The sequence below is a fragment of the Chiloscyllium plagiosum genome, unplaced genomic scaffold (assembly GCF_037043375.1).
Source record: "Chiloscyllium plagiosum isolate Xiang-an unplaced genomic scaffold, Cpla_swu_hap1 HiC_scaffold_23, whole genome shotgun sequence".
Lineage (NCBI taxonomy): Eukaryota > Metazoa > Chordata > Chondrichthyes > Orectolobiformes > Hemiscylliidae > Chiloscyllium > Chiloscyllium plagiosum.
Genome location: NW_028270161.1, coordinates 38,948,265 through 38,964,007, shown reverse-complemented (window position 1 = coordinate 38,964,007; position 15,743 = coordinate 38,948,265). Strand labels below are relative to the sequence as shown.

Below are 15,743 nucleotides of genomic sequence, written 5' to 3'. Positions count from 1 at the left end.
CTGGTGTTACCTAACACATGGTAGATATTTGGAGATCAATAGGTGAGACTGGTTCATGAAAATGTGCATTGTCATAATACTCAACCCATCAAAAGGACCTCCTGACAGAAGCTTCTTACTAACAGGATACTTTCCTGAATGGGAGTTTATAAACAATCTAGTCTTCAAATAAACGACCCTCATGGACTTTATCAGTTACTTTGTTCACACATATAACTCCATTCAGAAAGCGAAATACCTAAAAGCAAAATAAACAACATCCACCAGATATCTTTGAACACTCACACGATAAGTAAAATACATACTGTACTGTTCTTCTGTCCAAACATCTCTGTTCGTTTCCGACCTATGATGTGATTTAACAGGTGGGTGATATTTGTACACTGCTCGAAGGAGATTTAGTGCCGGCAGTACAGAACAAATCTGCATATTTATTTTAAATTCACAAAAAAAAGCATGACTTTGCTGCAGAATGCCCATGCTTCAGCTATACCAGTGCTTTATACAGATATAAACAACCTCTGGGTGAAAGTGAGGACCGCAGATGCTGGAGATTAGAGTCGAGAGTGTGGTGCTGGAAAAGCACAGCAGGTCAGGCAACATCCGAGAAGCAGGAGAATCTATGTTTCGGCAAAAACCCTTCATCAGGGATGCTGCTCCCCCGATGCTGCCTGACCTGTTGTGCTTTTCCAGCACCACACTCTTGACTCTAATAAACCTCTGCCTGCTTTTCTTCTTGTTGTGCATCCCAATCTGTAGGCAGCTTGCTTTCCTGATGTTATACACTGCCTTGATAATTTTAATGAGTTATCCCGAATGCCCCAAGTTCTTCTCCAGTGTTCAATTTGGAACCAGTAATCATTCTAGATTTGTGACTTTGCAGTTTCCCAGCTTGATTATCCTTTGTCACCTAATTACCCCTTCTCAATCTGTGTATTTGGTTACCCTCTTCCTTTCAGTTGACACTCCTGTATGTTGTCATAACTAGGACAGCTCTGCTCTATCTCCAGCTCCAAATCATTTGTATGTTAATGTAAATAGCAAGGACCCCAACTTTGAATCTTTCACACTCACTGACCTATTTGTATAGCTTTGTTTCCACTGCATCTGCTGCTTTAGACAGTTTTTGCCTCCCTCAAACACCTAGCTGTTATTTGAAGCTTTCGTTTAATTTCGGAGGACAATACTAAAGGTCTTACTGAAATCTAAACACAATTTTGTCAGGAGTTGAGAAAGTAAATGGATGAAAGATTGTTTGCACCAATTGGTGATCAGTAACAAAGGAATGTTACTAAAGGTGTAAAACAAAGAATTTTGTCCTGTTTATAATAACATCATATTTTTTCACAACAAAGAAAGTGCTTTCCAGCCAATGAAGTACTGTGAAAGTGTACTCAGTGTTGTAATTAGGAACAGCAACAGCCAATTTGCACACAGACAGCAACACAAAAATAACCTGATCATCTATTTTAATGATGTAGATTAACTTCAGGCAAGATAGCAGCATATTGCTATCGTTTGTTGTTATCTGTCCACTTGAGAGAGATGTAGCCTTGGTTTCATGATTCTCTGGAAGCATAGCATTCTATTAAGTGCTACACATTAGAGTGGGTTATTAAGAAATATGAATATGTGCATTGGCTAATGAATATGGAATTAGATCAGCACTCATTTGAAGGCCATTACAGAAGAACAGAGAAATACGATGGGAGCAGATGTGCTGTGTATGCAGCGAGTACTGGCTTCCTCTTTGCTGAAATTTCTAAGGCAACAGGCAACGCGTTAGGAATTCTCATCTTACAAATCATGCAAATACTTTCATCATTTTAGTCAGTCAACTGAGGTCAATTTTTTTCAGTTGGTTTAATTTCCGCAGAAACTAATGACCTTCTGGATAGTGCTCTCTGTTCTGGGTACAGCAATCAGAAGCACATGGTCAAATTCAACTGGCATCAGGCCACTATACACTTGCACAGCAGTGTCCAACTTGCTTTCCCAAGATGTTTATGGCATACACCTCCAAACTATCCTAACCTTCAAAACAGTGAGCATTCTCAGCAGCCAGGTTCTCAAGTTGGGGAACATGTTCTATTAGAATGCTGAACATGACAACAATAGATCAAGAATTAAGAAGCACAAGAAACCTTTTTTCACTTCTTTTTGACAGCACTGTCCAAGGTTGAGCTTGATCGTTCTCAATAGAAATCATAGAATCTCTGCAGTGTGGAGACAGGCCATTTGGCCCAACAAGTCCACACTGACCCTCCAAACAGCATCCAACCCAGATCCCACCCCACCCCCATACCTTATTACTCTACATTTCCCCTGACTAACACACCTAGCCTTCACATCTCTGAACACTATGAGCAATTTAACATGACCAATCCACCTAACCTGCACATCTTTGAGACTGTGGGAGGAAACCTGAGCACCGGACGAAACCCACGCAGACAAGGATAGAATGCGCAAACTCCACACTAACAGTTGTCTGAGGCTGGAATCAAACCTGGGACCCTGGCACTGTGAAGCAGCAGAGCTAACCATTGAGCCACCGCGCTGCCCCACATAACAGGAATCATAGAATCCTGGCAATTCAGCCCATCGAGTCCACACTAATCATCCAAGGAGCATCCCACCCATCCCCTGTCACCCCATTGTTCTCACTGCTAACCCACCTTGCCTGTACATCTCTGGACTTTACAAGCAATTCAGCATGGCCAATCTATCTAACCTGCACATCTCAGGACTGTGGGAGGAAACCAGAGCATCCAGAGGATTTACACAGATACGGGGAAAATGTGCAAACTCCACACAGACAATTGCCCAAGGGTGAAATTGAACCCGGGTCACTGGCACTGAGGCAAATATTTACTCAACTGGCCATAAAATTATATCCTGCACAGGCAGACATGTCTTAAGACAACCTCAGGAATATGTGATACAAAAAGGAGACAATAGCTGGCTCGTTTTGCAGCAATGCTTTAATGAACTACTGGAGCAATGGGAATGACGACATGAACAATAGTTAGACAGATCTATTCCGTCCAAAATGTACATTTAATTGCTGAAAAATAAACTGAACAGGACAGATATAAGTCATTGTGGTTCTCCACTTTATAACACAGGAAATGGAAGATGGAGCTTAGAACACTTAAGATCCTCAGCAAATGAACATTCATGTTGCACGTGCCAATTACTTGCAAGATAACAAAACCACTGGGGTGATTGGTACCATTCAATGTTACACAGTGTGGTAATTGTTGCCTAGCAATACAGCTCTTAGCCAATCCAAGATACTTTTTTAAAAAAAGTTGTTAATCTTCCAGTGGAAGCAGCTATAATTGCATTTTATGTTGCTCATGCTCATGCCTGTATGCCAAATAGGTAGCAGGAGGAGTCAGGTATAGGTCAGCAGAGTTCAAGCTTTTCTTTGCCCCACTTTAGTTTGTGTAGCACCTCCCAAGCTCAGGTCATCCCAGGGTGTTGTACAGCCAATAAGGTACTTTGGAAAGGTGTTCAGTGCTGCCACATTAAAAAAATTACTATGTTATAATGCACTAAAATCAATTATCCTCTCATTTCAATTTTGACCATCTGAATTTAACTCTCAACTCAATTATCTGGGCAGACGACAGGGAAGGTTGGTTGGCTGAATCAGGATGGTATGGAGGAGGAGAACAGTACAAGTTAGCCACTGGCCTTTCACAGCATGAGAACTGGAAGATATTATCTATAATCTTCTGTATAGGCCCATTGAGCAGCTCAGTCAAACCAAACAGAAAGCACTTCTGCCAACAGCCCTCATGACAAGAATCACGATTGCATTATTTCATCTCAACACCACATGAACACTCCATTGAATGGTCTTGGTCTGGTTTCAATTCTGCCCTCAGCACCATGACTGCTTTAAAGAATCAAAGTCATAGAGTTAATAGCAGCAGAGTGGCTAAGTGGTTCGCTCTGCTGCCTCACAGTGCCAAGGAACCGGGTTTAATTCCACTCTCAGGGTGCTGTGTGGAGTTTGTACAATCTCCATGTCTGTGTGGTTTCCTCCAGGTGCTCTGGCTTCCTCCCACAGTCCAAAGATGTGCAGGTTAGGTGGTTAGGCCATGCTGAATTGCTCATAGTTTTCAGGGATGGGCAGGCTGGGTGGGTTAAGATTAGAGTAGTGCTGGAAAAGCACAGCAGATCAGGCAGCATCTGAGGAGCAGGAAAATTGATGTTTTGAGCAAAAGCCCTTCATCAGGTTCCTGTACTGTTCCAACACCACTCTAATCTCAACTCTGATCTCCAGCATCTGCAAGATAACAAAGCCACTGGGTGATTGGTACCATTCAATGTTACACAGTGTGGCAATTGTTGCCTAGCAATATAGCTCTTAGCCAACTCAACTCAATTATCTGGGCAGAGGACAGGGAGGTTGGTTGGCTGAGTCAGGATGGAATGGAGGAGGAGAACAGTACAAGTTAGTCACTGGCCTTTCACAGCATGAGAACTGGAAGATATTATCTATAAACTTCTTTATAGGCCCGTTGAGCAGCTCAGTCAAACCACTTCACTTTCGCCTAGGCTGGGTGGGTTAGCAATGGGAAATGCAAGGTTACAGGGACAGGATAGGGGACAGGGTGTTCTTTGCAGGGTTGGTGTGAACTTGATGGGCTGAGTAGCCTGCTTCCACACTCTATGGATTGAATGGTTCATACAGGCATACAGCATGGAAACAGACTCTTTGGTCCAACTCGCTGGCACCGATGGACATCCCAATCTGACCTCATCCCATTTGCCATTGCTTAGCCTAAATCTCTCTAGACCCTTCCTATTCATGTACCCATCCAGATGCCTTTTAAATGCTGTCATTGTATCAGCCTCCACCGCTTCACCTCTTGCAACTCATTCCATATCACCCGCTGCATGAAAAGTTGCCTCTTTTAAATCTTGCCCCTCTCACCCTCAACCTATGCCCTCTAGTTTTGGACTCCCAAATCTTGGGGAAAATACCTCATCTAATCACCCTATCCATCCTCTTCATGTTGTTTAACAAATCTCTACAAGGTCACCCCTTGATCTCCGATGCTCCAGGGAAAATAGCCCCAGCCTATTTATTCAGTCTCTCCCTTTAACTCAAACCCTCTAGTCCTGACAGCATCCTTGTCAATCTTTTCTGAACCCTCTCAACATCTTTCTTATAGCAGGGAGACCAGAACTGAATGTAGCATTCTAAATGTAGTCTCACCAATGTCCTGTACAGTCACAACACTTCCTAACTCCCATACTCAATGCACTGATCAATGAAGGTAAGCATGTAAAACATCTTCTTCATTATCCTATCTACCCGTGACTCCACTTTCAAAGAATTATGCACCTGTAGCCCAAGATCTCTTTGTTCAGCAATGCTCCCGGGGCCCCTACCAAAATACAGCACCTCACATTTATCGAAATTAATCTTCCTCTGCCATTCCTCAGCCATTAGCCCATCTGATGAAAGTCCCATTGTACTCTGAGGTAATCATCTTCACCATCTACTACAGCACCTATTCTGGTGTCATCTGCAAACTTACTAACCATTCCTCCTATGTTTACATCCAAATCATTAATTAAAGTGATAAAAAATAGTAGACCCAGCACTGATCCTTGTGGCACATTGCTGGTCACAGGCTCCAGTCTGAAAAGCAACCCTCGACCACTGTGCTCTGACTCCAACCTTCAATCCAATTTTGTCTCCAATTGGTTAGCTCCTTTGGGTCCATGAGATCTAATCTTGCTAACCCGTCTACCATACGGAACCATGTCAAACACCTTGAAGCCCATACAGACAATGTCTACCACTCTGCCTTCATCAACCTTCTCTATCGACTCTTCAAAAAACTCAATCAATTTAGTGAGCCATGTTGACAATTCCTAATAGTCCTTGCTTTTTGGAATACATTGAAATCCTGTCCCTCAGGATGTCCTCCAACAACTTACCTGCCTATGACATCAGGCTCTATAGTTCCCTGGCTTTTCCTCACAGCATTTAGGAAATGGCACCACATTAGCCAACCTCTAATCTTCGGCACCTCACCCATGGCTGTCGATGATACAAATATCTCAGCAAGGGGCCCACAATCTCTTCCCAAGCTTCCCACAAAGTTGTGGGAAACACTACTGTGTGCAATTCTGGTCTCCCTCCTACAGCAAGGATGCTGAGAAACTCGAAAGTGCTCAAAAAAGATTTACACGATGTTGCCCGGGTTGGAGGGTTTTAACGAGAGGGAGAGACTGAATAGAGCTTCCGGGGGCTCAGGGGTGACCTTATGAAGGTTTATAAAATTATGAGGGGCATGGATAGGGTAAATAGATGTGGTCTTTTCCCCATGTGGGAGAATCCAAACTAGATGGCATAGGGTTAAGGTGAGATGGGAAAGATTTAAAAGAGTACAATGGGACTTTCTAAGGAGCAACGTTGTTCACGCAGAGGGTGATGTGTGCATGGAACGAGCTGCCAGAGGAAGTGACAGAGGCTGGTACAATTACAGCATTTAAAAGGCAGATGGATGGGTATATGAACAGGAAGGTTTAGAGGGATACGGGTGAGGTGCTGGCAAATGGGACGAGGATCTATCTAGGACATCTAATCAGCATGGACAAGTTGGATCAAAGGGTCTGTTTCCATGCTGTACATCCGTGTGACCCAATCAGGTCCCAGGGCTTTATTTACCTATATGCATCTTAAGACCTCCAACACCTCCTCTTCTGTTGTATGAACTATTTTCAAATCCTCATTAACAACATTTTCTGTGACCAAACCATATTGTTTTACTTAGCCTGGTGGGCATCGCTGGCTGGGCCCAGCATTTACTGCCAATTCCCAATTGCCGTTGAGGAAGTGGTGGTGAACTGCCACATTTTATGGTCATGGTCGATAAAATCAACGCCATTAGGGATCTTCAGGGTTTTAATTCAGGAATGGTGAAAGAATGGCAGTGTACTTCCAAGCCGGGATGAGTGTGGCTTGGAGGGAACCATTAGAAAAAATGAGGACTGCAGATGCTGGAGATCGGAGGCGCGAGTGTGGGGCTGGAAAAGCACAGCAGTCAGGCAGCATTTGAAGAGCAGGAGAATTGATGTTTTGGGCAAGAGTCCTGCCTGATGAAGGGCTTGTGCCTGAAACTTCGATTCTCCTGCTCCTCGGATACTGCCTGACCTGCTGTGTTTTTCTAGCACCACAGTCTCGACTTTGAGGGAAACCTGCAGGAAATGGTGTTCCCATGTCTCTGTTGTCCTTATCCTTCAAAAAGTGGTAGTCATGGATTTGAAAGAAGCTAAAGGAGTCTTGGTGAGTTTATTGCAGTGCATTGTATGGACGGCACATACTGCTGCTCCTGTGCATTGATGGTAGTGGGAATGAAAATTGCAAGTGGTAGATGGAGAATGGGCTGCCTTTGCCAGATGGTGTTGAGCTTCTCAAATGTTGAAGGTGCACTTGGTCAGTCAAGTAGAGAATATTCCAGATCACTCCTGACGTGTACCTTATAGATGGTGGACAAGCTTTATGGAGTCAGGAGTTAAGTTTCATTTGTTCTTTTAACTATAGTACATTTATGCTCGTCTAGTTCAGTTTCTAGTCAACAATATCACCAAAATATATTTGTAGTACAGGATTCAGCAATGGTAACTCCACTGAAATGTAAAGGGAGGTGGTTAGATTCTCTCTTATTGGAGATGGTCATTTTGTGACACTTATGTGACATGAACGTTACTTTTACCATTTACCAGCCCAAGCTTGGATGTTAACCAGGTCTTGTTGCAAATGAATACTGACTGCTTCAGTGTCTGAGGAACTGCTAATGGTGCTCAACAGTGACAATTGCACATTCTCATTCTGATCTTATATTAGAGTGAAAGTGAAATGAAGACAATGAAGATGGTTGGACCTAGAACACACTCCGATGAACCCTTGCAGTGATATCCAGGGATTGAGATGCCTGACTCCACCAACCACAACCATCTCCCTTTGTGCTAAGCACAACTTCAACCAGTGAAGAGCTTTTCCCTTGATTCTCATTGACTCCAGTTTTGCTAAGGGTCTTGATGTCACTCTTACCTCCCTTCTGGAGTTCAGTCCTTTAGTCCAGGTAAGGACCAAGGCTGTAATGAGATCAGAAACTGAGTCTCTCCGGCTGAACCAAACTGAGCACCAGTGAGTGTACAAGCCCACTCCATAATTCTGCCAACAGCCTCCTCCATCATTGTCATTTATAGCTATGCAATCACAAGAAAAAAAAAAGTTACTGTTACAAATGCATGTTACAAACCTACAAATTTTGTAGCTTTACAAAACAATTTCAATTGATTCCTGCAGATTAAATGTAACTAAATTAAGAACTATAGTTTCATACTTAGATGTTGTCTCTTGTTGAGATTGGGCTAGCTCATTTCATTTCCTCTTTTGGTCAGAAACTAATCTTGTTCACAAGGGCAATTTTCCACTTTGTTCCAAATCAATGACTACCTGCAGACCTCTGGGTCAGAAATGGTGGAACTTTTTGACAAAATCAGGAATTCAGTGACAATGGATTCTTGGAAATGCAGTCTAGTGCAATATTTGGCCAGTTTCCAATGACAAAGCATATCACTGACATCCTTTAAAACCTATATGCTGAAACTTCACACAACTTTCTGCCTGGGTAAGCACTCCCTTAAAAATTAAACCATACTTTACATTGGTACAGATTAGGTCTAATTGACTCTGAACATTGACTAGTTCAGACACAACCCACTCAAAATATAGATGCCTGATCAAAAGGACAAAAGTAACCACACTGCAACCAAAGTGGTCATATTAGATTAGATTACATTACAGTGTGGAAACAGGCCTTTCGGCCCAACAAGTCCACACCGACCCGCTGAAGCGAAACCCACCCATACCCCTACATTTACCCCTTACCTAACACTACGGGCAATTTAGCATGGCCAATTCACCTGGCCTGCACATCTTTGGACTGTGGGAGGAAACCGGAGCACCCGGAGGAAACCCACGCAGACACGGGGAGAACGTGCAAACTCCACACAGTCAGTCGCCTGAGGCGGGAATTGAACCCAGGTCTCTGGCGCTGTGAGGCAGCAGTGCTAACCACTGTGCCACCGTGCCGCCCACTACCACCGTGCCGCCCACTATCTCTGTACCCTCTTGCTGACATAATGTAGCACCACAAAAACAACTGCTAAAGATCCTTATTCCGCTGACCCCCACCAACCCCATACCCCCAATCACCACCATTAATGGTCACCCATGCTATTCCATTCAACTTTTGAATTAGACAAACACAAACTTTACAAACTCTTTTAGCTATTTGCAAAGCAACAACACGTTCTCCTGAAAATGTAGAGTCCAGTTGCAACATGGAGAGCAATCCCATGAATGAGTCAGTTCTACTCACTCCATCATGGAATGAACATACAAAACAGGAACAGATGTTGGCCACTCAGCCCCTCCAACCTTACTCTGCCACTCAATAAGATCATGATTGATCTATTTGTGCTTTGAATTCCACATTCCATCATTTAGAAAATGTGAGGTTATCCACCTTCATGGGAGAAAACGGATGTGCGGCGTATTTCTTGACAAGGTGAGAGGTTGGAAAATGTAGCTGTATAAAAGGGAGCTAGATGTCGTGGTCAGGAAATCACTGTAGGCTAACATGCAGATGCAAGTATGTACCTGCCTACTTGCAAGGCTAAGGAATGATATCCTTTACTGCAAGAGGATTTGCACACAGGAGTACTGAAACCTTGCCTCAACTGTGCACAAGATCATGAGACTGCATCTTGACTGCTCTGTGCAGTTTTGGTCTCAGAAAAATCTATTATTGCCATACTGTGAGTACAACAAAGGTTCATCATATTTGTTTCCAGGATGGTGGGGCTATCCTATGAATAGAGATCAGGTCAACTGGGCCTGTATTCTCTACAGTTTCAATGAATGAGAGATGGTCTCATTGAAGCCCACGAAATGCGTAAAAATACTTACTGTTTTATGGATAGAAAGGAGGCCTGGGTTCATGTCCCACCTGCTCTGGAGTTGTAACATCTTGATGCATGCTTCTCCTGGTTGGGGAGTATAGAAGCAGTGGGCACAATGTAAAAATAAGGAGGATGCCTATTAGGACTGAGATGAGGCAACCTTTTTCATTAAGTCCAGAGGGCAGTGAATTATTAGAATTCTCTATCCATAGAGGGTTGTGGAAGCTCAGTATGCAATATATTTGAAGTAAAGGTTGATATACATTTTGATTATCAATGGTGCACTGGGTCATGGGGATAGTGACAGCACAAAGATACTGAAGTGTTCATTCAGCCATGATGGCATTAGTTTGCAATGCAGGCTTGACAGGCTGAATATCTAGCTCCTGTTCCTACATTCATATAAGATGACTAATATAAGCTGCATATTTGCTGATGAATTTGAAAGTAGATGGACTTTCTCAAAACTCGCTAATAGATGGACTTCACTTGCTAGAATTATGAATGTGAAAAATGAGCATCAAAACTGCTTTTATTGTTGATTCAATATAAAGGAAGTGAGCAGTAATGCATTTGATTGATTTGAACTCCATTTAGTGAGACAGCTGAGCAGTTTCACATTTGAATTCTACGCACAGAATGTCAAGCTTCCCCTTGAATTACAAATGTGCAGTAAATGGATCTGCTTACTTTTGTTGATCAAAACAATTTAACCTCTTCAAAGTTTGTGCGAAGATTTGTAGCTCGGGTGCTCGTTGTTGTGGTTCTGTTCGCCGAGCTGGAAGTTTTTGTTGCAAACGTTTCGTCCCCTGGCTAGGCGACATCATCAGTGCTTGGGAGCCTCCTGCGAAGCGCTTCTTTGATGTTTCCTCCAGTGTTTATAGTGGTCTGTCCCTGCCGCTTCCGGTTGTCAGTTTCAGCTGTCCGCTGTAGTGGTTGGTATATTGGGTCCAGGTCGATGTGTTTGTTGATGGAGTTTGTGGATGAATGCCATTCATATGGCATGGCATTCATCCACAAACTCCATCAACAAACACATCGACCTGGACCCAATATACCAACCACTACAGCGGACAGCTGAAACTGACAACCGGAAGCGGCAGGGACAGACCACTATAAACACCGGAGGAAACATCAAAGAAGCGCTTCGCAGGAGGCTCCCAAGCACTGATGATGTCGCCTAGCCAGGGGACGAAACGTTTGCAACAAAAACTTCCAGCTCGGTGAACAGAACCACAACAATTTAACCTCTAATCAGGGATATTTTTGATTTAATTATAGAGCTAATATTTTGATTAAACACAGGGTGTTTCAATGGAATAAGAAGACAAGATCCAAATTGGAAGTTTAGGACTCAATTATTTATTTGGATCCACACCTTAAGAGTGCTGCATGCAATCGACATTTAACTTTTGGCTTAAAATTATATTCTCTTCAGCAATCTTCAATACAGATCTGAGAAAAGGTAGAAACAGCTATTTTTAGAAGCAGCTCTTCAGATACTCCAACTTGACATTTTTAACTGAAAAATTAGTGGATTCACATTCAGAAACAGGTCTGCACCATGTGTTACTGCTAAAATAAATGCATTTACCCACTGGGTAGCTAGCTCATTTGAAAATCCCAGGTTCAATCCCTGTACTAGAGCGGTGCGAATCAGTTATGCAAAGGATCAGGCTTAGTCATAATTTATTTAGGATTGAATAACATGTTGACTTTGCATGTTGAGTCTCACATTAATATTGGCCACTTGAGGAAGCACAGAATCATGGGTTGATTCTCTATCCATTAAGGAAGCAGCAAGTTCAGGAGAGGGAAGAAATAAAAGAATTGCTGGGAAAGATAAAGAACAAAAATTATCTATATTCAAAACCTACCAGAACAGTAAAGAATGATGGAGATGAGTAAAGTACTCAGTTTCAAGGATAACAGAACTCCAAAGTGCCTTATATATGCACTTAAGCAAATATTGGTAATTCTATCCATGAGGAGAAACGCAGTAGGTTGAAATCTTCGAGGAGAAACGCAGTAGGTTTCCTGAAGAAGGGCCTGTGCCCGAAACGTCGAATCTCCTGTTCCCTGGATGCTGCCTGACCTGCTGTGCTGTTCCAGCAATAAAGTTTCAACGTAATTCTATCCATGACTTGTAATCTTGTCTCAACTATTTTCGTTATCACATTCACTAACTTAAGCTAGTAAAATATGAACTTTTAAACTTATGTTTGTAACATTGTTATTATTGTCATAGACATACAGCATACTTCATAGTACCAAATCACTTCAAAAGAAGCTCTGAAAATTTGTGTTTTGTTTTTACTGTAAAAACTGCCCTTTATTTGAGAGAAGATTTTGAACAAGAGAATATTCTTGCCTGCAGAAAATTTGCAGCCACCCCTACAGAAAACTCTAACGGCATGTTTTCCAGTCACTTCTTCAATAACAAAATTACAGAATCATCAGAACTGATACAAAAGAGGCAGGAGTATTTTTTAGAGGAGAGAAAATAAAAGCTATTCTTCACCAATTCCTGGAAATTAGGAGAACACAGACTGACTGATCCATAATGATAACTGTCCATTGGATCAAAACCTGAATATAGAATCACTTTAAGAAGTAGTTATTCAATGTCAACACATCACTAATAAAACTTTCCCATTTCCATCTCTTTGTTCTAAAATTGTTTAAATTGGAGTCCAAGGAATTCCCCAATGGCTGCAAAGTAAGTGATCCCAAAATCTGCTCTCTACTTCTCCAGGGAACTGGAGGATTTTGGCCACTGTTTTCACTTTTAGCATGGCTGCTGTTGATGACGTTGCTGAATTTAAGGTGGACCCAGGGGTTTGTCCCTTTGACCTCTGCAATTAGACCCAGAGATTAGTTTCCCATAAGTCAATAAAATTACCAGTTTTACAGGGAAAGAGCTAATGAGTTAATTGGATTCTGTTTGTTTAAATAAGGGAGCTGACTTGAATAAAGTGTGGCATAAAATCCCAAGAGACTGTTAGTTATTTTATCCCGTTCAATTCACAAATTGAATCTGCCTGGCACGATGTAAGTTTTTTTTGGCACTGTGATCAAAGCTCCAGTGCAGTTGCTTATTATCTGTGTCAAAATGACTGACTGATCCTGTCTTCAGCAGATGCAATGACCACAGCTCACATAATCCCAAAGCACTGGTTCTGGTCTAATATTCTGGAGTCTAAGCAAAATGATCTGGTCCATTTGAACTCTTTTGACAGTTAGAAGTCAATACTATTGCTTTAATAATGTTCTTTTGAAAAAGTACTGTAATTATTTAGAGATGTTTTTATTGCAACCAATGCCACTAAATAAAAGCACAAGAAACCTTATGCACATAATTTCCAAACAATGCAGGTAAAAGTTTTTTTTCCAGTCTTCCTCAGATAGTTTTTTATTAGCTTGTTAAGAGATGTACTTCCAGACATGATGAGAGCTGTTCTACATCTGGTTACCTTTTCGCTGTTGTCAGAAAGCAAAACTATCAAACAGGAGGCAAGATAATGAAGGCTTCAAAAGCTGACTGGAACTGTGGTTCCCATGATTCAAATACAACCATTCCCAGAAGTATAGATAATAGGCACGCATTGTAAATTAGTTTGAGGAAGGTACAGTTAATGCATCTCTCAGTTCGGCTCCTTCAGCAGGGCCACTGCTCATGCAGTTGGCACTTGCCTAGACATAAATAGTCAAGAGAAAGCAATCCAAATATACATTTTGAAATTCTATTTTTCAACACATTAATATTGGAAAAGGTCAAGTAATCCTTTCAATTTTTCCCTCTTCAATTCAGAAGATCATATCTCATACTAAGGTGTGATTCCAGACACATCTGGTATCTTATTCAAGTGGCTTTGTCTTGAAACCTTTAATAAATATGTTGGCAGAAGGAAGATCTGATCAAGAGTAGGAGACAGCATCAACCATCTGCCCTCCCAACTTTGCCCCTGTGAAGAACAGCCATTGCAGTCTTATAATAATCCAGTCGTTTCCTTGGGTTTTACTTAGCTGCTAGAGTGGGAGAAAGTGAGGACTGCAGACACTGGAGGTCAGAGTCAAAAAGTGTGGTGCTGGAAGAACATAGCCGGTCAGGCAGCATCCAAGAAACAGGAGAGTCAATGTTTTGAGCATAAGCTCTTCTGATGAAGAGCTTATGCTCGAAACATCGACTCTCTTGCTCCTCGGATGCTGACTGACCAACCGGCTGTGCTCTTTCAACAAGTATCTTAAAACAATATTCGTGACATGCAATAACAGAATATTTCTATAGCATATAGTTCTGAACAAATTAAACTCAGCTTTGTCTCTACAATTACAGCTACCACACATTAATACCAAATTAAGTGGCAAAATGTGCTCAATTTTAACATTCTGCTCCTGATAGATGATAGAAGATCAAAATGTAAGCAAAGCTTATGCACTCCTGCTACCCACCATTTGCCTTAATGTTTCAATGCCTGGGTTAGCAGCAGTTTAGAAATTAAAAGGTTGATAGTCACATCTGAAATGTTGGAAGCATCTGATGACATTAGTCAGCCTCCTTTGCCAATCTGTGTATGTTTTTTTGGTCATGGGATATGAGCATTGCTGGCAAGGCTGTTTTTGTTGTACATTCCTAAGTTCCCCTGAGGCTGTGGTATTGCACCATTTAATTTGGAGATGGCACATTATTTCTGGGGCCTCTGGAACAACTGAAGCAGTTCAGAACTTTTCTTCTACCGTTAGGGTATATGGCCTGGGGGAAGGAGTGCTCTTACTAGCTCAACAAGAGAAAATCTCCCCAAAATCTTTCACCTTCCTCTGAATGGCCCATCTAAGTCACTGACCTTAACAAAGACTGTTCCAATTGGTCACAGGTCATGGCTTAAGCAGAATGGTTTTCTGTTCTTTCTTTGCCACCTTCCCATCCCCCTCCCCCCCCAAAAGAAAATTCAGCCCCACCATTTTCAGGGAAATAAGTTTAAGTCTCCAAGGTGTCATGGGCTGGGGCTAATGGACTGCTACCAGTTTCAGGCCCCACAGCCATAACTCCCACTCAGAGTTAACAGCACAACTTATTTTACCCATAGTAATGGACATTTGATTCCATTTATTCTCTTCCCATGCTGCCCTTCAGTTCATGGAGTCAATAACACAAGACCATGACAAAACATCCTGTCATACTGTGACACCTGGAAATGTAAACTAAGACACACACACTGTTTGTTGTTGATTGATCATTTAGCACAGTTATTCTTACACTTGACAAAATATTTTTGCTTGTTTCATAGACAGCACATGTTCATAAATAAAAATCTGGAAATCAGTGAAACAATTCCTTCGTGCAAGACAATAAAAAGAAAGCTATTGCAAGCTAAACATTAACAGCATCAAGAAAATAGTTTATGCAAACTGTGGACTGTAAGAACAGGGACAGTAAAAAAAAAACAACAAACACAAAATATGGTGTTTCTGAATGGCAGCAAAGTCTAATGAAGCCAACCTGCACATGACTTACACAGGTATCAGAATGAACTGAAATACCAAATACACTGGTATCTGGTGGCTAGGAATCCGTAAAGTTAAATTTGCACCACAACTGAAACCCAATATTCAGAACAACTGAACTTGCTCTATTTTCAGGGCACACACTGTGCAACAAGGTAATATCACTCTATGGCACTTTACAATAAATTGAGATTTCCAGATGGAGCTAGATCCCAGGCAAAGCCAGCATATTAAAA

General features: G+C 41.9%; 1 protein-coding gene across 3 annotated transcripts in view; it reads right to left on the bottom strand.

Annotated features, from left to right (window-relative positions):
• celsr1a (cadherin EGF LAG seven-pass G-type receptor 1a) overlaps window positions 1-15,743 on the bottom strand; it is a 313,982-nt gene that overhangs the window by 197,116 nt on the left and 101,123 nt on the right. The window lies entirely within an intron of this gene.